Source organism: Vulpes vulpes, chromosome 5 (assembly GCF_048418805.1).
Source record: "Vulpes vulpes isolate BD-2025 chromosome 5, VulVul3, whole genome shotgun sequence".
NCBI lineage: Eukaryota > Metazoa > Chordata > Mammalia > Carnivora > Canidae > Vulpes > Vulpes vulpes.
Window position 1 is genome coordinate 64,785,948 of NC_132784.1, and position 27,595 is coordinate 64,813,542.

Below are 27,595 nucleotides of genomic sequence, written 5' to 3' on the forward strand. Positions count from 1 at the left end.
TTTTATAACATGAAAAATACAGGAAAGGGGCAGCCCAAGTGGCTCAGCGGTTTGGCGTGGCCTTAGGCCCAGGGCGTGATCCTGGAGATGGGGATCGAGTCCCGCGTCGGGCTCCCTGCATGTGCCTCTGCCTCTCTCTCTCTCTCTCTCTCTATGTCTCTCATGATTAAATAAGGGGAATCTTAAAAAAAAAAAAAAAAAAAAAAAAGATACAGGAAGGGCTTAATCTCTGAAAAAAAGGCCAGTCTTGGGATGCTTGGGTGGCTCAGTGGTTAAATGTCTGACTTTGGCTCAGGGCGTGATCCCAGAGTCCCGGAATTGAGTCCCACATCAGGCTCCTCGCAGGAAGCAGGAAGCCTGCTTCTCCCTCTGCTTGTGTCTCTGCCTCTCTCTCTCTCTCATGAATAAATAAAAATCTTTAAAAGAAAAATTAAGGGGATCCCTGGGTGGCGCAGCAGTTTGGCGCCTGCCTTTGGCCCAGGGCGCAATCCTGGAGACCCGGGATCGAATCCCATGTCGGGCTCCCGGTGCATGGAGCCTGCTTCTCCCTCTGCCTATGTCTCTGCCTCTCTCTCTCTCTCTCTCTGTGTGTGTGTGTGTAACTATCATAAATAAACATTAAAAAAAAAGAAAAGAAAAATTAAGATTTTGTTTATTTATTTGAGGGCAGGGGAGAGCACAGAGCAAGAGGGAGAGAGAAGCAGGCTCCCCAGTGAGCAGAGAGCCCATGTGGGGCTCCATCCTAGGCCCCTGAAATCATGATCTGAGCCAAAGGCAGATGCTGACCAACTGAGCCACTCAGGCACTCCTAAACTCTTATTTTTATAGATGGGAAAACTAAGGCCAAGACAGGAAAAATGACTTTCTGGAAATAACATTGTGATACTCAATGGCAGGACCTAGAGTAGAACCCAGGCTTGTAAATCCTAGTCCAGGGTTTGCTCCACCCAATGTTCTGTCTACTTTGAATTGGCCCATGTTGTTTTATCTTCATTTCAGTTGGTACCTGGAAAGAGAGCTTCCCGGACTTGCTGCCAGACACCAGACTTTATTTTATTTTATTTTTTTAAAAATATGGAACGCTTCACGAATTTGCGTGTCATCCTTGCGCAGGGGCCATGCTAATCTTCTCTGTATCGTTCCAATTTTAGTATATGTGCTGCCGAAGCGAGCACCAGACACCAGACTTTAAATCCTGACCTCGCCACTTGCTGGCTATGTGACCTTGGGCAAATTTACCGAACTTTTTGGGGCCTCAGTTACCTTATCTGTAAAATGAGTAGGTGCTATAATAATGATATTAATCTTATAAGGTTGTTGTGAAGATTGAGCTAATAATGCATGTGCAGCACCTACCACATAGAAAGTGCTCGGTGTGGGGCAGTTGCCTGTATTTTTGCCTCCTACAAGAAGATGATGAGTTCCACAGCTTAGTTATGGAAAGCAGGCAGGCCTTTAACAGGATTGTGGAATGTCAGAGCTAGAAAGGGCCTCTGGAGATCTTCTACAGAAGAATCCTTTTAGAGAAAGAGAAAATTAGTCCCTGGGGGACTATGTGAACTGCTGATGGTTCCAGAAGGCAATTGGTGACAGAAGAAATAGAATCCTGAGGGGTTCCTGGGTCTCAGGACTCTAGGCTTTGCTAAACAAGTCTGTGGGGCTGCCAACCCTCATTGGGTCATTCCACACTAACCTGATGTCAATGACTGTCAATTACAGACACAAGGTGACTGTACCGAGGTTTACAGTTTATAATGAGCATTTGCAAACTTGGTCCAGTGGAAGCCTTACTCCAGGCCTGGAACTAGTGAGTCCTGGAACGAAATCCCATTTCATGAAGAGAAACAAAGGCCCCCAAGGGTGGATTGGTACCAAGGCCCTAAGTAGGGGTTCAGAAGTTCCTTGACTACTCTGGAAGATGAGGGAGTTCCTGTTCAAAATAAAATTAAGACAGTGTAAAATGGCTGCCTTTGGAAAAGTTCTTGAGCTGCAGACAAGTCAACTACTAACTCCAAGGAGGGCAGAAAGGAAACCGGTTGCTGTGGCAACATCTCTGCCGGCCTATTTTCTTCTCCCTCTAGTTCAAAATAACAGCTTCCAGCAGGTTTCAGGGAACAGCGGAGAGGGAGGAATGTCTAACTCCAACCCAGCAACTGCACTTAGCCAATCTCCAGCCAGATTAAGTGGCAAGAGGAAGGTGTCAGCCAATGAAGAGGCTTGGAGCTTGTGTCGTCGTCCTGGAACCAGGTTGGAATAACCAGAAAGTGGAGCACATGACTGTTTCCATGGTGACCTCCCTTAGCAACCTGACTGGTCCTATTTATGAGCACTGGAAAATTCCATTTGGCTAAGACCTGATTTTGTTACCTTCTCTGCCTCCTTCCTGTTCCAAAGCCCGAATGAAGTCACTGTGGATATTTAACCCTTTCCCTAGATGTGCCTGGGTCCTGTCAGATCTGATGGCCTGGCAGGTGGGCTGTGTGCCCTGCTCTGGGCTTAGTGCTGCAGGGGAGGGAAGGTGCTGTCTGGTAGTGACAGCCACCCTTTATAGGGCACATCGTTTGAGCCGGGCACTGTAGTAAGCTGCTGACAACCTCACAACCATGACAATGGGTACCATACAGATCATTCCCATTTCACTGAGGAAAAAACTTGATCCAGAGAGGTTAAGTAACTTCCCAATGTCACACAGAGTACAGACAGCAACTGGAAGAACAAGGCTCGGACCAAGTGTGTGGGACTCTTGGGGCCACTCTCTTCGTGACTCCTCTGTGTAATGCTTTCAGTGTTGAAGGACCCGATGGGGTAGAGGATGGGAGGGAGACATCCATGGTCTTCAAGGGACTTCAGGGGAGCTTCAGCGAGGAGGGTGACATTTAGGCTGTGTGGAAGAACGGGGGGAAAAAAAGCAGGTTCAGGACACTCCAGGTGCCAGGCTGGAGCTGAGGGTTGGTGAGTGAGACCAGACAGACCCCAGAGGGAAGACTTTGGCCAGGGCCCAAGACTCTCAGCCTCTGGAACTGGCTATGCCTGGCATTCTGGCTGGGGGCAAGGAGGGAGTACAGCCTATACAAATTTCCTGCCCGAAATCTACTGGGGTCGTGCTGGCTTGGGCTGGGGGCAGATCTGGAGAACCAGCAGCTGGAAAGTAGAGGCGCCCCCATGCCAGCCCAAGCCAGAGGCCACACAGGATCAACTGCATGGATGCTGCAGAACCCACATGTAGAGCTGCTCTCAGCTGGGGCAGGGCTACAGGAAGACTGGGACTCTGTTTTCAAGGATATAAAGTAACAAGGATAAACAAATATGCCACAGTTTAAGATAACAACAAGATGAGTCCCTGGGAAAAGGGTGTGGTCACAGGAGTGCTGCTGAGGTCACTGGACCATGATGTCTGCAGGACAGACTGACCATTCAGGTATGAAGGCCTCCTGTAGCAGGAAAAGGATCCCACCTGGGCCCTAAAGCGGGTCGGGGGGGTCTGACTGGCAGGGAGAATGGGGGAAGAGGTGGCAGATGTCCATGAACCAGGGAGCTGACAGTAAAAAGGGCTGGATGTGGGGACACAGAGGGGACACAACTGATTGAGCTCTATGACCCAGATTCAGGGTGGGGCAGTAGGTGATTAAGATCTGGGAGAATGAGGAAGGGTGACCCTTTGTAACCTCTCTACAGCCTCTGTCTACACCTTGGGCCTCAGCTGGTCTTCGCCCAAGCAGAACAGTCATGGAAATTTCCACCTAGGTCCTTTTCCCTAAGCTGTTCTCAGCCCCACCTTCTTCCCAGGCCCTTCTGTGTCCACAGTTCTTTTGCTTATGCAGGCTGTGGTGGAGGCCTGGGGCAGCCCTGGAGATTTGGTGACAGCTGAAGAAAACCTGTCTGGCCCAAAACTGTCAGAACTTCAGGCACCTGGCATCGTGCTGCTATGGAACATGGGAACACCAGGCTGTCCCTTCACTGCTGGTCTCAGAGGCCCCAGAGTTCCTGTTCCTGGGAAGGCATAGGGGAGGACTGGCAGCTTCCACCATCACTGCAGTATATTTTAGCCAAGTCAGCTCCACATGGGTGTCTCTTCACCAGAGTACAGGGTAGCAGGGCTGGAATAGGCCCCGGGGCACCTGAGTGTTCATGGTACACCATTTCTGCTCCCAAGAAGTTATGCAGGTGCTCTATTTTCTTGGAGGGGGTAGTATTTTGTACATTTATTTCTAGAAGTTCCTAAGTGGAAGAGTGACTTCTGTGGAGAGAGTGGGGCTGGGAAGACACTGAAGTCCTCTCTTCCCTCCCTCCTGCCCCCACTTTCGGCACAAGTGGCTCCCAGCTCCGCCCCAGCTCCAGTTAGGGGGTTGGGCTCTTCCCAAATAGCAACAGCTGAGAATGCAGAGGCCAGACAGAACGGAGCCGGGTGCTGGATCTGGGGTGTCTGCACCCTTTGCCCACACCCGGGGAGGGCCTCTCCATCAAAGAGGTTGAGACAGATGCGTCTCTCCCATGTCTGTATGTGAGTGAGCCTGAGGCTCCTCTGGCCCCACTTTCAGGCTCCAGAAGGGGTACCTTATCCTCCTTGCCAACCTGCTGTAAACCCTGGAGTACCCCTGACCTTCAGAGGAGCAAGGGTAACATGTCAACACCCATTGGTATCCAGGAAAATATAGGCTGTGCTGTGATAGAGACTAACTATGGGCTGGTAGATATGAGACAATTTGGATATGCTGGTCAGAGAGGCCATTCTCGGGGAGTGACCTCTAGACAGGGTAATGAGTGTCATGTGAAGAGGAGGGAAGGTACCTTCCAAACAGATGTGTCATGGAGAGTAAAGAACATGAATCGGAGGGATCCCTGGGTGGCTCAGCTGTTTAGCACCTTCGGCCCAGGGCATGATCCTGGAGTCCCGGGATCGAGTCCGCATTGGGCAACCTGGTGGGAGCCTGCTTCTCCCTCTGCCTGTGTCTCTGCCTCTCTCTCTGTCTCTCATGAATAAATAAAATCTTAAAAAAAAAAAAAAAAAAAAGAACATGAGTTGGGAAAGGGCCACGGATGCTGAAGACCCAGAGAGGAGGAAACCAGTGTGGGGATCCCAGAGAGCCGCAGGTAGACTGCTCTGTCTTCTTTTCTTCTTTCTTTCTTTCTTCTTTCTTTCTCTCTCTCTCTCTCTCTCTCTCTTTCTTTCTTTCTTTCTTTCTTCTTTCTTTCTTTCTTCTCTTATTTATTTATTCATAGAGACACAGAGAGAGGCAGAGACATAGGCAGAGGGAGAAGCGGGCTCCATGCAGGGAGCCCGACGTGGGACTCGATCCGGGGTCTCCAGTATCACACCCCAGGCTGCAGGCGGCGCCAAACCGCTGCGCCACCAGGGCTGCCCTGTCTTCTTTCTTTTGTCCTGTGGCCACCACCCACCCCAGTCCAGGCCTCTATGACCTCTGAGTTGGGCTGTAACAATGGACTCCAGTGTCCTCACATCTGCCATCTCTCTCAGCTCAGCTACCTTGTGAAGAGCAGCCACACAACACTTTTCAGTTCAGAGAGGCCCAGAGTCCAAACTTCTCCAGATAACCGAAGGCCTGCTAGCGCTGACCCCAGTCCTCCCTTCGTGCCTCCCCTTCTTTCTAGTGAGTTCCCATCATCTCAGGAGCTTTAAGGTCTATTCCACCACAATCACTGTATGGCTCTCCGTTTATTAGCTCTGGAGAAGGACCTGTAATGCCACGGGCTTCTGTTTATACCTGGCCTGTGTTGAAAAATATACCTTGGAAAAGTTCCTAGAACCAGATGACCTCTGCCCCCTTTTTCCACAAGACTTGTCTGTGTGAAAGGGGGGCCACAGCTGTGTGGAGGCTGAATGGGCACACCCAGTGCACGTGTGCATGAGTATGTGCAGAGGGCGTGATATGTTTAATAAGCATCATGCTGGGTATGCGGTGCTAACACAAACATCTGTCAGGGTCAGTGGGTGACCGAATAGATCAAGGATACAAGAATGTGGATAGACTCATCGTTCCTTCAGGCTGTTTCTGAAGGTCCACTGGACAGGCCCCAGATGCTGAGTAAGCAGAGGTCAGGCCCCAGCAAGGGTGAGGCTTGCCTTCGGCCTCCCGCAGTGTGTCACACAGGGCAATGACTGCAAGGCCTGAGTCTTCAGCCCTCCCCTCCCTCTGGAGGCTGAGTGTTTAATGGGAGCTCCCTGGAGAGAGACCCAAGGTGGTCTTCGGGTTTCTTCCCCATGGATCAGTGTGTCCAGAACCTGTCAGGAGAGAGAAGTGGTTCCCGGTCTATCGGTCTGTCAGAGTACAGCTCCCTGCCATAGCTCTGCACCCAGCTGGGCAGGCTCATCTCTGCCAAATCCAGGTGCCTTTTGCTCCTAAAACAGTGTGTCAGGTTGTGTCTAATCACTTCCTTCTTTCTTCCTAACACCCTTCAATACACAATTTTTTTTAAAGATTTTATTTATTCATGAGAGATACAGAAAGAGAGAGAGAGAGAGAGAGAGAGAGAGAGGGAGAAGCAGGCTCCATGCAGGGAGCCCGATGTGGGACTCGATCCCGGGACTCGATCCCGGGACATCACGCCCTGGGCCGAAGGCAGGCACTAAACCGCTGAGCCACTCAGGGATCCCCAAGACACAATATTAATACACAAGCAGCACAGCAAACCACTGAAAACCTCCATGGTGACTGAGCTTATTTTCCCCTGGTGACTCTGGCTGGGACATTCCAGGTCAGGGACCCCTTTGTCCTTCATGGCCCCCGCCATGCTCTGCTAGCAGTTGATCTCCACTGCAGGCTAAGCATGAACCGCATATGCCCCTTCTCTATTCTGCTTGGGGTTTTGACTCCAAAAGAGATGTTTTTCCAATGTATTTATTTAGTCATTATTCAATAGACACATACGGAGCTTCTATTGTGTGCCAGGCACTAATGGTGCTGAGACCTCTTAGGCCTCAATTTGTTCATTAGTCTTGGGGACAGCAGCAGCATCATCTCCCTTACAAGGAACCAGGGAGAGAAGTGCCTGGAAGGTGTGCAGCTCAGAGCTCAATAGAAGTCACAGAAAATAGGGCAGCCCGGGTGGCTCAGAGGTTTAGCGCTGCCTTCAGTCCAGGGAGTGATCCTGGGGTCCCGGGATCAAGTCCCACATCAGGCTCCCTGCATGGAGCCTGCTTCTCCCTCTGCCTGTGTCTCTGCCTCTCTCTCTCTCCTCTCTGTGTATTCTCATGAGTAAATAAATAAAATCTTAAAAAAAAAAAAGTCACAGAAAATAGGGGCACTTGGGTGGCTAACTGGTTGAGCATTTGCCTTCGGCTCAGGTCGTGATCTTGGGATCCTGGGATGGAGTTCTGCATCGGGGGCCCTGCAGGGAGCCTGCTTCTCCCTCTGCCTATGTCTCTACCTCTCTGTGTCTCTCATGACTAAATAAATAAAATCTTTAAAAAAGTCATAGAAAATAAAGCTGCATGTTGTATTTCCTGTCCTGCAGACACATCAGAGACCATGGAGGGGCCAAGGAAAGCACAGCAGACTGTTCCCAGCCTGGGAGAGGAGGTGTGTAGATAGTCTCCACTGAAGACTGGCTGTGGCCAGAGGGAAGAGGACAGCAGAGCAGGTGGAAAGGTCTAGAAAACGCTGGGGTGAAGCCTGTGAGAGGCCTCTTGCAGAGTTCTTAAATTGCGAAGATGAAGCTAAAACAGCTCCCCCCAAGGCATGTCCAGCCCTTTGTTGTCAATCTGTCCTCTAACAGCCCATGGCCCTCCAGAAAGATCCACAAATAGGCTGCAAGGCCTAGCACCAAGGACATTATGTGATGAATAAACAAAAAAGGAACTAGCAGCAGGGAGCTCATGGGCTCGGGGTGGGGGACTGTTCTAAGATGCCTTCTCCTTCATTCCCCCTTCAAACAGAATCCTCTGTGTCTCAGAGGAGGGTAGTGAGAAGATGGATGCTTCTCGCAGAAAGACACTTCAGTGGTATTTTCCTGCTGCCAGAGCTGGCTACTGTGCAAAATAGGGAGCCAAATGTTTGCACCATTTTTGTTCCGGAGATGAGCTCTGGGTAGGTGGGTGGCAGTAGGGGGCTGGGAACTGCAAGTTTCTAGAGTTTTTAAAAAACAAAAAAGTTGATTTATCGGGGTTCTCCTTTTCTTTCTTCCTTCCTTCCTTCCTTCCTTCCTTTCTTTCTTTCTTTCTTTCTCTTTCTTTCTTTCTTTCTTTCTTTCTTTCTTTCTTTTTCTTTCTTTCTTTCTTTCAACATTTTATTTATTTATTCATGAGAGACAGAGAGAGAGAGAGGCAGAGGGAGAAGTAGGCTCCACACAAGGAACCAGATGTGGACTTGATCTCAGGTCTCCAGGATCACGACCTGAGCCGAAGGCAGACGCCCAACCTCTGAGCCCACCCAGGTGTCCCTCCCCTTGCCTTTTCTTCTTGATCTGCATTTCCAGAACAATCTTTGGTAATAATGCTGTATTAGATAATAATCACAGGATTAGATAAACATCAAACAAAGTGTAGCTGGAGTCTTACCCAGATTGAACTCTGGACCCCTGATCCAGAAATGAAGGCCATCTAGCTTCTCTCTTGAGGAAGCCTGACTGGCCTTGTTTAAAAGGGGAGGAGGTGGAGTGGATTCTGGCATTCTCTGGAGATTTCTGCCCTGAAGTAAGTCTGGAGTAATAGGTCGGGCCTTGCTGACAAAAGGCCTGGAGACCTGACCTTAAATTTTTGTTTCTTTAGTCCTTTCTATTGTCCCACTTCCTTGAAACCACAGCCAGGAGGCCTCAAATCTTTCATTCTCCCTTCTCATCTTTGTTTACTGCATTTTATGGAATTGACATCATCACTCCTTTCATCTCATGTCCTCATTTTACACAGAAGGAAACATCCAGTGAGAAGTTTTTTGGGTTAGTGCCCAAGATCACATGGGTGTTTGTCAGTGAGTGACTGCCACAAACAGACCAAGGGCCACCTATATTTAGCCAAGGCTTTTTTTGAAGGGGGGGAGTTGAGGAGGGGCATAAAACCACTGGCTAAAATGGATTTGTCCTGTTTTACCTGAGTCATTAGGCCCAGATGAAAACTAGGTTTCAGACTGAAGTGATGCAGGATATGGAAGCAGCAGTGTAAGGAACAACTGTCATCAGACATTCTGAAATTAAAGGGAACAGAGATGTAGGCCAGAGAAGAGGTGCCTTGAAAAAAAAAGTTTTATGTAAAGGAATCCTTCAAGGAGTTGAGGAGAGGGCACATAATCAAATGTATTGTTAATGTGCCTTGAAAAAAGTTTTTTTTTTTTTTAAATTATTTATTTATTCATGGGAGACACACAGAGGCAGAGACACAGGCAGAGGAAGAAGCAGGCTCCATGCAGGGAGCCTGATGTGGGACTTGATCCCAGGTCTCCAGGATCATGCCCTGGGCTGAAGGCGGTGCTAAACCACTGAGCCACCAGAGCTGCCCCCCCCCAAAAAAACAGTTTTTAAGGGATCATTCAAGGAGTTGAGGAAAGGGCACATAATCAAATGTATTATTAATATTCTCACCAAAGAACATGGTGATTTGGGGCCCACTTGTTTAAATAAACATTGAGAAAAGAAGGGACTTGGGACGCCTGTCTGGCTCAGTGGTTCAGCATCTGCCTTGGGCTCAGGTTGTGATCCTGGGGACCTGGGATGGAGTTCCACATTGGGCTCCCTGCAGGGAGCCTGCTTCACCTTCTGCCAGTGTCTCTGCCTCTCTCGGAGTCTCTCATGAATAAATAAACGAAATCTTAAAAAAAAAAAAAAGGGGGGGGTTTACTATATAAAGAGAAGGAATGAGAATATTTTAGAGACAGCAAAGCTCTCTTTGTCAAACAAAACCTCTCAGAGATGAAATCATAAATGTTTGGGCCTACACAGTAATAAAAACAGGACTTAGCACCCATAATCTCCTTCAAAGCATCACTTACTTACTGTTAAAAAAATTACTCTCGGGATCCCTGGGTGGCGCAGCGGTTTGGCGCCTGCCTTTGGCCCAGGGCGCGATCCTGGAGACCCAGGATCGAATCCCACATCGGGCTCCCGGTGCATGGAGCCTGCTTCTCCCTCTGCCTGTGTCTCTGCCTCTCTCTCTCTCTCTGTGTGACTATCATAAATAAATAAAAATTAAAAAAAAAAATTACTCTCTGGTCTTGGCAAGTCACCTTTCCACACAACAGATTCCTGAGTGCCGACCTTCTTTCAATTCTCTCTTTCTTTCCCCAAACCCATAGAGAATTAATTAAATAATACACAGCCATTTTAACCCTATGCGGAAAATGCTATCTGTAAGAGAATGGAGATGACTAGCTTTACAACACTGACAGTTATTTAAAGCACTTTAAAGCTCTTCATGTCATGAGCTCCAGAGTGGGAGAGCATGGATGGCAGAGGAGGTCCCCCAGTCCTCCCTCAGCCCTGGAGAAAACTGTAGAAGAGACTGCCAGAAAGAGGGTCTGGGGGCGGGGAGGAGGAAGGGAGGGAGCTCCAGGTCATTTTCTGGGATTCAAGAATAGGTTCTGAAAAAAAAAAAAAAAAGAATAGCTTCTGGTACTAATTAGCTGTCAGATCACAAACTCCCCAGGTTCCGAGGTCCCTGTTTGTAAAATGAGGTGACCCGACTCATTTCTCCTCTTTCCAGCGCTAAAATCTCACTAAAAATTTTCCAACCCAGAGCAAAACATCAAGCCTGTGTCTGAAGGTTACCACCTGCATCGCAGTAATATTCCACCCTTAAAGAGAAAGTGGGGAAGAACAATAAACTCCAACACCTTTGCCAGGGGTCACAGGGGTGGGCAAAGGTGGGAGGGTGTCAGTACCTTCGTCCCCCACGCCTCCCCGACACCTTCATGATAACTACTGTCATTTACAGGAGCCAAAGGGGTTTCACAAAGAGGAACTGTATCAAGTTCCTACAATTCCCCGTCACTACTCAGATGCCACTCTACCCTACACCTCGTCCCCGAACTCCATCTTTCCCTCTCCGAATTCCCTGCCTAGAGACCGGCCATCCTGCAGGTTCCACAGTAAAGGCCCTGAGGTAAGAGGTCGGGTGTCAGCCCCTGTCCAGGGCTCCAGGCTTTAAACCTGAGTCCTGGAGTCCCGGGATTTAGTCCCACATCAGGTTCCCCGCAGGGAGCCTGCTTCTCCCTCTGTCTCTGTCTCTCAAGAATAAAATCTTAAAAACAAAACCAAACCTGAGTCCCACAGCTCCTCTTTCTCTCTGCTTCAGTTTCTTTTCCTAAATACAAGGCAGCTGCCAAGTCAGTTTCTGAGACTCTTCCACCTCGCGCATTATACACTAATAAGACCCGGTGACATGCACACACCCAAAGTGTGTTACAATAAACAAACAGCATTTGATAATTCCGAGGGGATCCTGTGCGAATTTTCAATTAACGGACGGCTTTGATACAACATGGAAGAATGACAAAGGGCAGGAAAAGCGAAGGAAGGGCACACCCCGGTAGCAAACAGGAAGGAAGGAGGGAGGGACAACAGCTGCCCCAGGGCAGTAAGAGCTGCCCGAGTGTGGTGAAAGAGCGGAGGGGCGGCCGCAGAGCGCCCACTCCCCAAACTCTGCTGCCCCTCCCCCGCCCCGCCAACCTCTGGCACAAACACAGGGTCCGGGGGCGGGGCGCGCATGCGCACTGGCGCCCTGCGACAACCGCCACCGCTCCCGGAGGCGGCCAGGACCGGCTGGAGCCGGTTACAGCCGGCGGTGCCCGCCCGCGAGCCGGCGCCTCACAAGGGGAGGCGGCGGCTCACGGCTCGCGTATCCCTGCGCCGGGCGGGTGCGGGGTGCGCGCCGTGCCGTGCCCTTCCCCCCAGCCTTTGTCTCCAGCCTGCAGCTGCGGCCGTTCAGGTCTCCGGGCCAGCCCCTGCCCCCAGCCCTCCCCGTGGCCCCTGCAGCCCCCCCGAGGGGTCTGGACATGGAGCAGAGCTTGGCCGAGGGGAGCCAAAGAACACGCGCCCTTTCGCCCCCCCCACGTCCCACCTCGCCCGGTTCTCCGCGCAGCCGCAGTGGCCCCGTGGAAACCTTGTGTATGGGAAGCCCTTGGCGCTATTGCTCCCAATTTCTCCGGCCTCGCTCGGGCTTCACGATCTTGCCGCCCCGGGAAACGAGATTCTTCTCAGGATCTTTGGCACGCGATGCTTAGTCAGCTTCCCCTTTGGTTGGGAAATTCCAGGGGGTGCTTTGAAAGCAAAACTGCTCAAATTGTACAGAAAGGACGGGCTTTGGGTTTGGTGAAGAGCTTTTCCCTTTTAGCTCCCGTTGTAAAAACCTTGGAAGTGGAGCCAAGCCAGAGAGAATACAGATTCTAAAGCACAAACTTAGAAAAGCACACTCCTAAGCAGTTTCATGAATGCTGGAGAACGTTCCCGGACGGGCTGCCCAAGGTCGTTTCCTCTTTAGAAGAAAAGGCTTTGGCCTTTGGGGATCAAAGAGGACACTTAAAACTTGGCTTTGACAGTTTTGGATTTGGGTAACTTTGACGAGAAGCTTGGAAGCTCAGAAACGGTTCACATTTGGGCAGAACAAAAAGTGTGGGCATGATATTAAAAAAGGCAGAGATGTGGGGGGTCGAGCTAGTATTTAGGGACCCCAAAGCCGGGACCACTGAGCCCGTGAAGTAACACAAGTCCCCGTGTTGGTTCGGACGCAGAAGGCAGCCCTGCCCCGGAACTACTTGAGACATTTTCTAGAAGTGGATTTCCACCTTTAGTAGAATTCTTAAGCAGATAACCCGGACCGCCCGGGCTTCTCCAATAACAGGGTAATCAGAATGTCGGGTCTAACCTGAGAACCGACTGGCAGGACCCGAGGCTATTTGGGGGACAAACGGACACTTTGCCGCAGCTAAGATGGCTGCCATCTCTTGACGAGGCTGAGGCTCGGTTACATAATGGAAATAAAAGGCCGTCAACAAACCCATTTCAACCGTCCTTCATAAAGCACTTCATAGTATCTACTGTACTGCCAAGAAAACATGAGGTATTTTTAAAGCTACTAAAAAAATTCCTAAGTAATGGTTCTGAGTTTAGGGAAAGCTGTTTGATCTACTTAAATGTGATTTTTGTGCCTAAGTCTTCAGTTCAAATCTACCTGCTAGTAAGTTTTGACTATTTCTGGGTACACGGGGGGTAATCAAGTTGCCTGAACGGTCACGAAAACTCCAGAAAGTCTTGTAAAACTAGGTTCTATTTTTAACCCGGGCACGGAACTATTTTTGCTTCCCCTCACAAAGGCGGCGGAGGGTTATTGAAATCGCGGTGTGAGCTGTCTTTCGTCTATAAATACGCCTCTCCCGGGTTCTGCTGCAGGCATTCAGGCAGCGAGCGCAGAGATGGCTGGTGAGGGAGGAGGGACTGCTTAAGGCGACAGCAGATAAGTTTTTCTTAAAAAAAAAAAAAAAAAGAAAGCTAGGAATTGAAGCAATCTTTAGGAAATGTAAATAGGGATAATACTTCTTGAGATATTGCTTAGCATTAAATTCGTAGAGTAGTACTGTAATCTTAAAAAGAGCTTAAAAGGAAAACCATGAAGATTTTAAAGAGTAGCTTGAGAAAGAAAATGCTCTTTGTAGAAAAAGACGGAGGTTAAGAGATGAAGCTTAATGAAGTGGAGAAAAACCTAATTTTAGAAGAATTGTTGAGGACTGCAAAGTCCAGGATTCAATAAATCTGAGGGCAGCCTTTCAGGTTGTCGTTGAAATGTAAATGACCTAAATAGAGCCTAAGTGTTTTAGAAAGACCGGTTGTAGATGGTAAAGATTAAAAGTTTGTCTTTTAAAAAGCTTAACTTGAAGGTGATTTAAGAGCCCTTCAAATTCATGGGTTAGTGATTGCGTCATTTGATACCTAGATCTTAAGCTATTACTTGCTAAAACTTGCAAATATTAATTAGTGGTAGGATGGAAATTTGAAGAGATTAGAAAATTGAAGCGGAGAACTCGCAAGAATGAAGTACAGGAAGGTGAAGATTTAAAAGACCAGAAGTAAAGGTGAAGAAAAGACTTAGAGAAGATAGGAAAATTGGAAGAAAAATTACACGCCTTTTAGAAGATAAAAATAATTTAAACCTCGAAGGCAGGAAGCAGAAGAAAAAATATTTAGAGAAGAACAAGGCAACAAGGTCTCAGATACAAATTGAGAAAGCCAGAAATTGGAAACGAGGTGGAAAATAAGGTCAGGGAAAGTACATCAGGTAGAAAATGAAAAGCTAGGACAACCGCTGAATACAGGAACGTAAGATAGACGTCAAAAAGAAGATAGAGAAGTTTAAAGCCAAAAAATTGGAGAAAGTAAAAACAGGAAAACTAAGAATTTTTAAGTAGTTACTGGAATCTTTCCAAAAGCCCATGAATTTAATTTCTGGTGCAGAAGCTAGATTTGAAGGTGTTAAAACTACTGTAGACCGAGACCCAGCTTAGCCCAGGAGCTAGAAGGGAAAGATAAAAATGAGGTTTGCAGCGTTTGCTACCAAAAAGACTTAAGTTACTTAAGTAGAATATTTTTGGAGTTAAAAATGTGAGGGTCTTTAAATAGGGTAGCTTTTAGTGTTCTTGGAGAATCTAAAGAACTTTCATAACTGAAGTAATGCAAGATCAAGAATAACTACCAACTTAACATTCTCCCATTGGACTTTGAGCTAAGATGGTTTTTTTAATCCTGAGGACTAGCGTTAATTGGCAGCAGACCCAGGTACTACGCAGAAGTGGATTCAGTGAATCTAGGAAGACAGGAGCGGCAGACAGGATTCCAGGAGCCAGTGTTGGTGAAGCTAGGACTGAGGAGCGAGCTGCAGTTCGTGGTGAAGATAGGAAGGAAGGCGAAGTCCGGGAGCCAGTGCGGTTTGGTGAAGGAAGGAAGCTAGGAAGAAAGAAGGAGCCCTAACGATTTGGAGGTGAAGCTAGGAGAGGATTCCAGAAAGGAGGAGCCAGTGCGATGTGGTGACGAAGCTAGCGAGCAGCTTGGCAGCTTGGCTTGGCGACCACGCGGAGGCGGCGAACAGGCGCTGTGGAGGCTAGATAGAGGATCCTAGAGCAGCATCCCAGTGTGCGAGGCCCCAGGGAGGACGAGTGGTGTGGTAAAAATACCAGAGATGGGCTGACGTGGTTTTTGTAACTTCAGTATGGTAACGTTTATTTGCTTTTCTAATGGTAATGGGGGAATTGTGGTACTTAAGCGCTAAGGGATTTATGGGGGTGTAGGCCGATTTCCGGGTGTCGTAGGTTTCTCTTTTTCAGGCTTGTTTTCTCATCTTGTCTGAAGCTTTTGAGGGCAGACTTCCAAGGCCTGGAGGAATGGTAGATGGCAAGTTTTTTTGTTTTGTTTTAACCAATTTGAGGGAAACCAAATGAATTTGGTAGATCAACCTTGAGACAAAATTCTGGCAAGTTTTGTAAGAAGTTTTTAGCTTGGGGTAATGAAGCCTTTCAGTTTTTTGAATAGATGACCTATTCTTCCTTCACCCTGTATTCAAGTTTTCTAAATGTGGAGTTTGGCTGTGTATGGGGGGGGAGTTTTGTGGGGATGGGGGTGCAAAAATATGTTTTGAGTTCTTTTCCCCTTAGGTCTGTCTAGAGTCCCAAAGGCAAATGACTCAAGGTAACAGAAAAAAAGAAAATCCAGTATCAGGATAATCAGAACACCACAGGTTTACAGTTCTAGAAACTAGAGCGCGAGCAGCTCTCACTTTTGAGTTCTGTGGCGGAGCTGTCCATTGGAGAAATGGCTGGTAGTTACTGTTTTTCCACTTCTTCATCAGATATTTTAATACATAACCCTTTAAATTCGTTACATTTACTTACCTTTGGGGCGGCCTTAACAGGGAAGAGGGTTGGGGGAGAAAATTTTCTTTTAAGATTTTCCACAGATGCTATAGTACTATTGACAAACTGGGTTAGAGAAGGATTGTACTGCTATGCTGTTGGCACGAACACCTTCAGGGATTGGAGCTGCTTTTTTCCTTGGAAGAGTATTCCCAGTTGAAGCTGAAATGGTACAGCACAGTGCAGCTTTGGTTCATACTCAGTCTTCTCAGGAGCACTTCAGAAGAGCTTGACTAGGCCAGATGTTGAAGTTAAGTTTTCAAGTAATGTGATCTTTAACTTTTATTAAAGGGGAGGGGCAAATTTTGGCAATTGATAGTTGGCAGTGGCCTGTTAATGGTTGGGATTGGGGAGGGTTGGGGGTTAGGTAATTGTTTAGTTTATGATTTCAGATAACTCATGCCCGAGAACTTAAATACTTAGGATGGAAAAACTAAAGAAATCTCAACTTCCAAGTTGGCAAGTAACTCCCAATCCTCTAGTTTTTGTTTTCCCCCAATTTTTGAATTGGGCAGCTGGGGAAGTTCATGAAGATCCACTGGATTCATAGTGTAAGGCCTGGGGAAGGAAAGTACAGGACTGGGGGTTGGTCTAGCCCACTGGCTGACTTAGATATCATCTTGGGAAATTTAAAAAAAATGGCTAAAGTTGTTTGGATATGGTAGTGTGTGGTTCTCTTTTGGAATCTTTTTCAGGTGATTTAATATAACTTAATACTACTATAGGAGCTTCAGAGCAAAGGAAGTGGCTTAATGATCCTGAAGGGATTTCTTCCTGGTGGTAGCTTTTATATTATCAAGTAAGATTCTATTTTCAGTTGTGTATAAGCAAATTTCTTTTCTCTAGTGTAGGAAAAGTATTTTTCCATTAACTGCAAACAAGATGTTAAGGTATGCTTCAAAATTACTGTAAATTGTATATTTTAATAATTTCTGATAAAGGGTCGTGTTTTGTGGATGAGGGCGGGGAAACCTTTTTTTTTCTGTAGACTTTTTTCAGATAACTACTGAGTCATAACCAGCCTGGCAAATACGATGACCTAGATGGAGAGGGAACAGCATCTTGGTGAATGATGATAAGTAAAGGCAGAAAAGATTATGTTTCATACCTCCATTGGGGAAAAAAGCATAACCCTGAGATCCTTAACTACTGATGAACGCATTATCTGCATATGCAAAAAAATTAAGCAAGTGAAACTACCAATTTAAAGTTAATGGAATCTACCATTTAAAAGTTATGGCCTATCAAGCTATACCCACACACACAAAAAGAATTGATGAGCCGTAATATAATGAATTGATGAGAAATAACAACGAAGATCAAATAACCATCTCAAAATACTGCTTTTACAAAAGCAGAATAAAACAAAATGAAAAATGGTAAAATCAACATTAATCCTGGAATAAAAGAAGCTGAAATAATTCAGAGTGGGATCAAATGGATTGAGAGAAGGCTGTGCTGTTTGCCAATCTTTCGTTTGCCTCAGACAGGTTTCTCTTCATTATCAGAAGAGTTGCTTCATTTCATCTGGGAGCAAAAAACAGCAGGCAGCTGTTAACAGATAAGTTTAATTTGAATCTGCAGTATTGCATGTTAGGGATAAGTGCTTATTTTTAATAGAACTGTGGAGGTCTTAAGTATTGAACGTGGCTGTGTTTCCTGATCCCTTCCTTAGAGGATTTCAGGAGTGTGGGGAATTTTCCCATCTAGCCTTTTAAAAGTAGGACTTATTGTGGGCTTCCATGATGGGATAGTACACCTCGTTCAGAGGCAAGTAATTCCTTAAAGGCTTTGAAGAGTAGTAGTGCCTTAATCATAAGGCAATGTTGATAAAACTAAGAAAATTGAATCTCTTAAATTCTACAAAAGGCTAGCATATTGTGCTGTTAAGAATCCGATGTTGTTAATCTTGCTAAAACTTAAGTTTTGTGTTGTGATGTACGTTGTATAGAAAACATTAAATACTTCAAAATAAAACATTTTAATCTAGAGAATGTATGCTTTTAGAAAGCTGTCTCCTCATTTAAATAAAGTATTGTTTGTTTGTAGTTAGTGTTGGGCAATCTTGGGGGGATTCTTCTCTAATCTTTCAGAAACTTTGTCTGCGAACACTCTTTAATGGACAAGATCAGGAATTGAGCGGAAGAACGAATTTAACTTTAAGGCAGGAAAAACATTTTATCCTTCGTAAAGTGATGAGCATTTAATAATTCCAGGCACATGGCAATAGAGGCCCTCTAAATAAGGAATAAATACCTCTTAGACAGGTGGGAGATTATGATGAGAATAACAGGTAACTACACCTACACTATTTCCAGAAAGTCAGGGGTCTCTAAATTTGACAGTGGTAGAGTAATAATATACTGTGAACTTTTCCAGAGTTGCATGTTAACTTTAAATGCTTCTAATCATCTCATCTGATGTTAGCCAGTGTTGACACAACTGGCCTTTTCATATAGGTACTTGGGGGGGGGGGGGGGGCGGCATGTGGGTTTTTAAAGAATTTTCTTTGCAGAGGCTTCATTTCATCCTTCATGAAGCTGTTCAGGATTTTGACTTGCATATAAGCGCTGGCTCTGCCTTCTGTTCTAGTGAGTGTGTGAGACCTTACAGTGTATCAGCATAATATTGAAGTAAACTTTCCCCTGATTTTGGAGGGGAGGAGGGGGAGGGGCTTACTTGTTTTAGCTTTTTTTTTTACAGACCACACAGAGATGCAGTTGTCTTGACTTCAGGTCTGTCTGTTCTGTTGGCAAGTAATGCAGTACTGTTCTGATCTGCTGCTATTAGAATGCATTGTGAAACGACTGGAGTATGATTAAAAGTTGTGTTCCCCCAATGCTTGGAGTAGTGATTGTTGAAGGAAATCCAGCTGAGTGATAAAGGCTGAGTGTTGAGGAAATTTCTGCAGCTTTTAAGCATTCGTGTTTGTGATTGAAGCCAAGTACCTTTTGCTGTGCTTCTTTAGGTAAAATGCTTTTTGTTCACTTCTGGTAGGGGGGTGGGGGGGGTACTGAAGCCTTTAGTCTTTTCCAGATGCACCTTAAAATCAGTGACAAGAAATAAATTCCAAACAAGCAACAGCCTTCGAGAAATTTAACTGGCAAGTGGAAACGTTTTATCAGTTCAGTGGTCTTAGTGCATTTTCTTTGTGTGGGTTTCTCTCTCCCCTCCCTTGGTCTTAATTCTTACACACAGGAACATTCAAAACAGCAGACGTATGCGAAGGGCCAGAGAAGCCAGACCAGTAAGGAAAAAAAATAGCTTATTTACTTTAAACAAACAGTCCATTTTAAATGTGGGGATTGGGAACCACTAGTTCTTTCAGATGGTATTCTTCAGACTATAGAAGGAGCTTCCAGTTGAATTCACCAGTGGACAAAATGAGGACAACAGGTGAACACGCTTTTTTCTATGTTTACATACCAAGTCAGATCCGTTATGAATTAGTAGTTTAGTGTTAAATAGACTTTCAGCTTTATGCTGGAATAAATAGCATGTGAGCAGCTGTTTGTTGGCCTGGGGGTGGAGGGGTAAGGTGGGCGCTAAGCCTTTTTTTAAGATTTTTCAGGTACCCCTCTAAAGGCATCGAAGGCTTAAGTAGGACAACCATGGAGCCTTCCTGTGGCAAGAGAGACAACAAAGCGCTCTTACACTAAGGTCAATAAAAATGGTGTCAGCCTCCTAACCCCAGCTTCTGTTAGAAATGAGGACTTGCCTCAACACTTGGCAGACATGCTCTGAGGCTCTCTTCGGGGAACGGAGCAGCTAAAGGAATGTTTTGAGTATCTTCTGTACCCCTGGGCTTGTCCTGTCCTGACAATTATGCTGCTTTTATAGCAGCTATTTATTTAAAAAGCCCATACCTCAAGTGATGGTTGAAGGGGAGGGAAATGGGGAAAGAGGGCAACCACTTTTCCCTAGCTTTTCCAGAAGCCTGTTAAAAAAGCAAGGCCTCCCCACAAGTGACTACTCTGCCACATCGCCACTCCCTGCCTTTGGCCTAGCGCAGACCCTTCACCCCTCACCTCGATGCTGCCAGTAGCTTGGATCCTTGAGGGCATGACCCCTAATCGGTTTCAAGGTAACAGTGGTGCTGAGGTCTTCTGGTGGGTTGCACTACTAGAAAAGGCCATTAATTTGCCTGCAAATGCTTAAATGTTATTAGAACCACGACTAAATATTGTAACACTGTTATCTTGTGGTTAGAACACTTAAGCCAGTGAATGGAGGATAGTTTGAGACCGTAATGTTGGGTGGGAATATAGACCTTACAAATCAGAGATAGGCATTTTAGTTTTGAGGACTGTTGGGGTGGGATTGCAAAAATTCTCTGCTAAGACTTTTTCAGGTGAACATAAGAGACTTGGCTAAGCTAGCATCTTAGCTGAAGCAGATACTCCAGTGTTCTTCAGTAGGGTTGTAAAGGTTTTTCTTTTCCTGAGAAAACAAATTGTTTTCTCAGGTTTTGCTTTTTAGCCTTTTCCTAGTTTAAAAAAAAAGCAAAAGATGCTGGTGGTTGGCACTCCTGGATTTCCAGGACAGGGTTCAAATCCTTGCGGTGTCTTTGCTTGAACTATGATCTCTTATCTTCAGGCCTCCTTCCATTTCCTCCTTTTGGATGTTAGGCTTTGGGATTGGGGTGAGATGGAAAAACACTTTGTGGAATTCAGCCAGAAACCTAAATCTGTTTTTATTTATGTGGGAACCTAATGATAACTGCCTTGTCTCTTTAATTTTCAGGTGGTCCCCATGCATCTAGTGTTTGGAGAAGACTTGTTATGGAAAACTTTAAAAATTCATATTAATAAAAATAATAAATTATTTTTTTAAAAATTGGCTCTTCATTGGTGTGATTCTTTTGTGTATAAACCAAACTCCTGGGGCAGCCCGGGTGGCTCAGTGGTTTGGTGCCACCTTGGGCCCAGGGCATGATCCTGGAGTCTCAGCTAAGTCCCACGTCCCACTCCCTGCACGGAGCCTGCTTCTCCCTCTGCCTGTGTCTCTGCCTCTCCTCTGTCTTTCATGAACAAATCTTAAACTCCTGTCCATCATGGGTAGCTGAGGGAAGATAGGATGTTTTGTGGGGAGGTTCTCCACCTTGTTTGTTGCTGGTTACCATGATATACAACATGATCTTCAGGTAGGGAGAGGGACTTGGGGAAAGTGGCATAGGGTCAGCAACCTAAAGGATCCAGTAACTTTCCCCATAGGAAAGCTTGCATTGTACTGTCTAGCAGTTGGTGAGCTGGGCCACAGCATGGAGAAACAGGTGGGGGGCACGCCGATTTCCATTGCTTCTGTGAAAACCCTTTGCTGGCCTAGGGGCACTGCCCCTAAGTGCTAATAAAGACCAGTGCTGTGGGGTCTCTGAAGTTTTGGGCTGATAACGTCCTTAATCCTTGTCAGTGCCTCAAACAAATTGGCCATTGGTTCTGTGGAATGGCCTGGATACCTCGTGATCCTGCCTTGGTTGCAACTAAAATGATCCTCGTATATACACACAAACTCTCTAAATGAAATACTTGTCTTAACTGGTGACTAAATCCCTGAGGTGTCCCTGTTTTTACTCTCAAGTGACCCTATTGCCTGAAGGAGAGGCTCATTCAGCCAGGTTTAGAAGAGTGGGGAACCCAGGTCTAAAGAGTTAACACCCGGGATCCCTGGGTGGCGCAGCGGTTTGGCGCCTGCCTTTGGCCCAGGGCGCGATCCTGGAGACCCGGGATCGAATCCCACGTCGGGCTCCCGGTGCATGGAGCCTGCTTCTCCCTCTGCCTGTGTCTCTGCCTCTCTATCTCTCTGTGACTATCGTAAATAAAAATTAAAAAAAAAAAAAAAAAAAGAGTTAACACCCAGCAGAGGCTTCCCATCGTGCTGCTGGCCACACTCAGCCCAGTGAAGGAGGCCTCAGGGAACAGAACTCTTCTACATTACTGTTCTCACAACTCAGGAAGGTGTTACAAGTGGAGAAGCAGGCTTTGGGTCCCTGCCATGGCTGCGGGGCTGGGATTTGATTCCTGGTCTGGCAACACTTCAACTCCTGCTTTTTTCAGCTCATGAACATCTGACATGAAGCCACAGTCCAGATAGGTCAGCAGACCAGCCTCCAACCTACCCATCCTGTGCAGGCAGGGCGACTTTTTCTTTCCTTGAAGGGTTGCATCCAAGATGGAGAGGATAGAGGGAAGCTGAACCATGGTTCCCTGAGCTTGATTACGTGCCTGTTCTGAATTGCTGTCTTAATGTCTTTTGGAGAAAGGTCTTCGATGTTTTTCCAGAGTTGAAAGGCTCCCTAGAAGCACAAGACTTCATTGGAGAGCAAGGTAGTAAGAGAGGAAGGCGTTCTATTTGCTAGGGACTACATGGCTCCTGATGCTGAGCAGATTTTAAATTGTCCAGGATTGGAAATGTAAAGACCAGACACGGGGTTAGCTAACCAGAAGATAGAAAAGCAGGCCAGAAGCTACCTCTTACCCTTTGAGCACAAAAAGGGAACTCAGAAGAGGCCAACATAAAATTCTCCCAAAGATTATATGCAAGTTAAGGGGGTCATAATAACAGACAAACCATAGGTATTTATATAACCCTTCAAGCTGTACAAAGGGCTCATACCAGTTGTTTTGGATTTGCTAATCCTAGTAGTGGCTAAAACAAACCTGAATTCAAGTGGTAGCTCCACATTTCCCAGCCTCACAAGCTTCCCCTCAGGCCTCCCAGGCCTAGCATCCAAGTACTTCAGTACAGGGGTGACAGCTAGGAGAATGAGAGCACTTGGAGGGGTGGGGTTGGATGGGTGGGTTGGGTCTAGGGGGACAGGGTCTATGCTGACCAAGGGTTGGGAGTGTCTATCTGGGTTGTCGATTCAGAAGCCCAGAAAGTCCAGGAGATGTGGCTCTGGCAGGTTGGCAAACTTGGGGTGTCACCTGCCCTCTCCAGGCCTTTGTTTTCCTACCAGTTAAATGGGGTTGATGCCATCTGCCTGCCGGCTGTGGTAAGGAAGACCACAGTAATAGAACTGGAAACGAATGAGCTTTTCCTGCCATCTAGTGAATGAATGTAGCATTGCAGGCATTGTCCTTGGAATACTTGATTACCCTTGAACTTTCAACAAACATTTTTATTGCTGAGTAGTATTCCATTGTATGGATATTTGAGTTATTACTAGTTTTTTGAAATTAGAAATAAAGCTACTATAAGCATTTGTGTACAAGTCTGTGTGGACATATGCTTTCTTTTTCTTGATATGTTTCATGATAGGTATATGAATTGATTTGTTTTTACAGATTTTATTTATTTGGGGGGGGGGAGAGAGCAGGAGTAGAGGGGAGGGGCAGAAGGAGAGAGAGAAGCAGACTCTCTGCTGAGCAGTGAGCCAGATGTAAGGCTCGATCTCAGGACCCCAGGATCATGACCTGAGCTGAAGGCAGTTGCTTAACCAAATGAACCACCCAGGCTTCCGAATTGCATTTTTCTTTTCTTTTTTTTTTTTTAAAGATTTTATTTATTTATTCATAAGAGACAGAGGGAGAGAGAGGCAGAGACCCAGGCAGAGGGAGAAGCAGGCTCCACACAGAGAGCCCAATGCAGGACTCGATCCTGGGTCTCCAGGATAACACCCTGGGCTGAAAGCAGTGCTAAACCACTGAGCCACCAGGGCTGCCTTTGACTCAGGTCTTGAGGTCGTGGGATTGAGTCCTGCATCAGGGTCTGCATGCTTAGGATGGGGCATACTTTGGATTCTCTCCCTCTCCCTCGGCTCTTACCCCCATTTGCACTCTCTAAATAAATAAATACAATATGGGGGGGAAAAGTACATATACCCTCAACTCTATGGTCAACTACTCTTCGACAAAGCAGGAAGGAATATCCAATGGAGGGGCACCTGGGAGGCTCAGCTGGTTAAGGGTCTGCCTTCAGCTCAGGTCATGATCCTGAGGTCCTGAGATCGAGTTCTGCATCGGGCTCCCTGGTGGGCGCCTGCTTCTCCCTCTGCCTGTGTCTTTGCCTCTCTCTCTGTGTCTCTCATGAATAAATTAAAAAAAAATAAGTAAATAAAACAAGACGACATCAGAGAGGGAAACAAACCATGAGAAACTCTCAATCAGGGGCAGCCCAGGTGGCTCAGCAGTTTAGCGCTGCCTTAGGCCCAGGGCCTGATCCTGGAGACCCGGATGGAGTCCCGCATTGGGCTCCCTGCATGGAGCCTGCTTCTCCCTTTGCCTGTGTCTTTGCTTCTTTCTCTGTGTGTGTGTCTCTCATGAATAAATAAATAAAATCTTAAAAAAAAACTCTCAATCATAGGAAACCAACTGAAGGTCACTGGAGGGGAGAAGGATGAGGAGACAGGGTAACTGGGGGATGGGCATGAAGGAGGGCATGTGATCTGATGAGCACTGGGTGTTATATAAAACTGATGAGTGATGCCTGGGTGGCTCAGCGGTTTGGCGCCTGCCTTCGGCCCAGGCCATGATCCTGGGGTCCCTGGATCGAGTCCCACTTCAGGCTCCCTGAGGTGAGCCTGCTTCTCCCTCTGTCTGTGTCTCTGCCTCTCTCTGTGTGTCTCTCATAAATAAATAAATAAAATCTTAAAAAAAAATAGACTGATGAGTCACTGACCTTGACCTCTGAAACTAATGAAATATATGTTAACTAATTGAATTTAAATAAAAAATGTTAAAAAATACATGTAGTCTGGCTCCCTTTATGCAAAATTCTCAAAAAATGAGGACCAACCTGAAATAACAGTAGATTTGGAGTTACCAAGGGGCATAAAGTAAGCCTGAAGGTGATGAATGTATTCATTGCCTTGACTGTGGTGTTGGTTTTGTAGATGTGCACTGATGTCAAAACTCATCAAATTATACACTTTGGATACTTTGTTTATTGTATACCAATAAACCTGTAGGAGAAAGGAAATGCACAAAGAAAAGCACCTTTGGAACACTTTACTGTGTGAAGACGCACAGGAAAATAATCGACTGTCTCTAGCAGCTCCAAGTCTTGAAGCAGAATGATTAAAAAAAACAATGATCATACACCTCCATACAGCAGTGTGAAACTCGGGCTCCGGTCCTGATTCCTGAACTCACTGGCTGTGTGCACTTGGGAAAGTTACTTACCTCTTTTAGGCCTTGTTTTAATTCTTCTGTCAAATGGCCAGAATAATATGTTACCCAGGATGCTGTCACAAAGAACTGGATATATATATTATGTATATATTTATCATATGTATATTTATTTTTACGTATTTATTATAGTTATATATATCATATGTTTATCATATATATTATATATATTTATTCTGAGTACCAGCTTAATCAAAGGGCCTAACAGTGTTTTTTGCGAAGCACACACAGGAGGAGCATGGAGGCAATGCTCTCATCCTAAAGGATTCAGGGAATGGCTTCAGAGAGGCAGAGGCATGTTGAGGGAGCGAGATACTTAGGCTGGGTCTCAGGAAGACTGGCTTTGAGGAAGGCCCCTGGTCTTTGGCTTCAGGGGTGGAGGGGATAGAGTGGGGCAGAGCGGGGCAGGAAGGAGTGTGGGGAGGTTCCAGGCAGGTGAAGACAGTGAGGTGAGTGTTGCTGGACTGTTGGTCTGAGGCCCATGGGATGTCCAACTGGACGGGTCTGGGTGATCAGAATGGATGCGCCAGAGCCCAAACATGGGTCTTGGGGGGATCCACCAGCTCTCAGAGACCCTCCCCACCATGGTAATGTTACAGGGGTTGGACCCTTGAGGACCACGTGCAGTAGGGGCCTGCACAGACCCTTTTGGCTTCTCCATGCAATTCTGTCAGTTTTGGGCTCTATGTCCTCTTCTTCCTGCCTCTTGAATGTAATTTCATGCATTTATTTGCTTATTCACAAATACTGGCTGAGCAAGAGTGAGGCACTATCCTAGGCTTGGGGATGCTGAGAGGAAGCAGCCGGAAAGCATCGCACCCCAGTGGAGCCGCCACCTTCAGGGATGACCCAATGACAGAGACTACTCCATGGTCACAGACGCCAGAAGGAAAGGAAGTGGGGCTTGGGATGGAGACTTGGGAGGTGAGCAGAGGCACAACCATTGGACCCCACCTTCTCTCCCTCTGCCGGCGGCTTTGACATGTGCTGTACCCTGCGTGGAGCATCTCAAACCCCCATTTCAGCTCCGGGCTGGATGCCTCCTCCACCTAGGAGCCCTCCACTCTGCACCAGGCGTTCCTGCTCTGTCTCTCCCCTCATCACAGATTCTGCAGCCCATCCCGCCTACTCCCTCTCATATGCCTCTCCTGTCGGTACCCTGCCCTGCTCACTGTGGTGCTAGCACCAGGCTGCCCTCAATGTTGTCTTCCTAGGCTAGTGCTGCCAGGGTGTCTTCCAGACCCACTGGACTTCCAGAGACCCTTGTCTGCTCCCCACTCATCCACTGTCACTGACCCTGGTAGGGTTCCCATCCAGATTCTGTCTATGCCCTCCTCACCTGCCTCCTCCTGATCTCTGACACCTACGTCCCTGCTTGACTGGCAATCCCTTCCTTGCCCTTAAAAGAACCACCCTCTCCCCCCACACAGCCCCTCACTGTCCCATCTCTGGCCTTCCCTCATGCCTTTACCCCCTTCTAGAATATTCTCTGCCCTGCTCATCTCCATGTGTAAACCCCACTCCTTCAAGGTCTAGCTCGGAGCCTCCCTAAGTGATGAAGCCTTCCCCAACTGCCCTCTGCCCTGCTCTCCTCCACTCTGCATGTTCTCTGAGCCTCCTGGAAGCCGGCCTTCTGGTTTCCCATCCAAACCCTGCCTTGGCCCTGGGTCACAGCTTGCACTAGCCCGCTCCTTCATCTTTGACTGGAATACACTTACTACCACCAGTTAGTGGCTGAGATTTGAAGCCAGGCACCCTGCCACACACCCATACACACTCTCTGTGCACTTTCACCAGCCAACTGTGGCCCAAGCTGGTGACAGAGCAGATGTGGGTCCCATGCCATCAGCCCTGACCTACACTTAAGAATGGTGGGTTCCAAAAAAAAAAAAAAAAAGAATGGTGGGTTCCTGGGAGTCAGGACAAGGGCCTGGTGGGCTGGAAGGAGGGTGGGCTTCCTGGAGGAGAAAGCATCTGAGTTAGGCCTTAGTGAAATGTTGGGGCTCACACCTGTGAGGGTGTGAGGACAGATCACCCCAAGGGAGGGGCACAGCATGAGCCAAGGCAGGAGGCCGGAAGGCTATCTATCTGTGGGTCACACCCTCAGCTCCAGATGCTCCTCTGTCCTGAGCTGCTCTACACTCCCCCTGAACTGAGGATCCTTCCCACTGCCCACCCTGCTGCCTATCCCCAGCCTCTCCTACCTTCATCTTCTCTTGATTCCTTTGTCTCTCTTTTCATTGCTATGAAACTTGCACTATTTATAATATTTTGGTGTCCCCTTGCATTTGGAAGCAGAGCACTTAAAACCACAGATATCTGAGGGCTCTGGACCCTCAGCCCCAGCACAAGCACTTCAGTACACCCCTGCCTGCTACTGTCGAGGATCCAGCACCACCTTGCTTTTCCATGTTCCCAAGACAATGCTAATCATTGTCCTTTATGCCTGACCCACTCCTGTCCCTTTGTCTGCTTTCTTGAATCCTGTTCCCTCCTTCTGGGCTCAAGGCCCTTCTCCTCCTCCTCCTCCTCCTTTTTCTTCTTCTTCTTTGATGATTATTTATTTATTCATGAGAGACACAGAGAGAGCGGCAGAGACATAGGCAGAGGGAGAAACAGGCTCCCTGC

At 47.0% G+C, this 27,595-nt stretch overlaps 2 long non-coding RNA genes and 1 other non-coding gene across 3 annotated transcripts; 1 reads left to right on the forward strand and 2 right to left on the reverse strand.

Moving 5' to 3' along the window:
• Positions 1 to 1,068: 1,068 nt before the first annotated feature.
• Positions 1,069 to 1,175, reverse strand: LOC112924402 (U6 spliceosomal RNA). The gene has a single exon (XR_003235879.1). It is a non-coding gene; the product is annotated as a U6 spliceosomal RNA (small nuclear RNA).
• A 4,480-nt stretch (positions 1,176 to 5,655) lies between these two features.
• On the reverse strand, positions 5,656 to 11,390 carry LOC112924265 (uncharacterized). The gene is made up of 2 exons (XR_003235846.2): positions 11,205 to 11,390; positions 5,656 to 6,241 (listed from the first exon to the last, which is right to left on the reverse strand). It is a non-coding gene; the product is annotated as an uncharacterized lncRNA (long non-coding RNA).
• Positions 11,391 to 13,330: 1,940 nt separating this feature from the next.
• On the forward strand, positions 13,331 to 20,681 carry LOC140599138 (uncharacterized). Its single transcript, XR_012001880.1, has 2 exons — positions 13,331 to 19,926; positions 20,586 to 20,681. It is a non-coding gene; the product is annotated as an uncharacterized lncRNA (long non-coding RNA).
• The last annotated feature ends 6,914 nt before the right edge of the window (positions 20,682 to 27,595 follow it).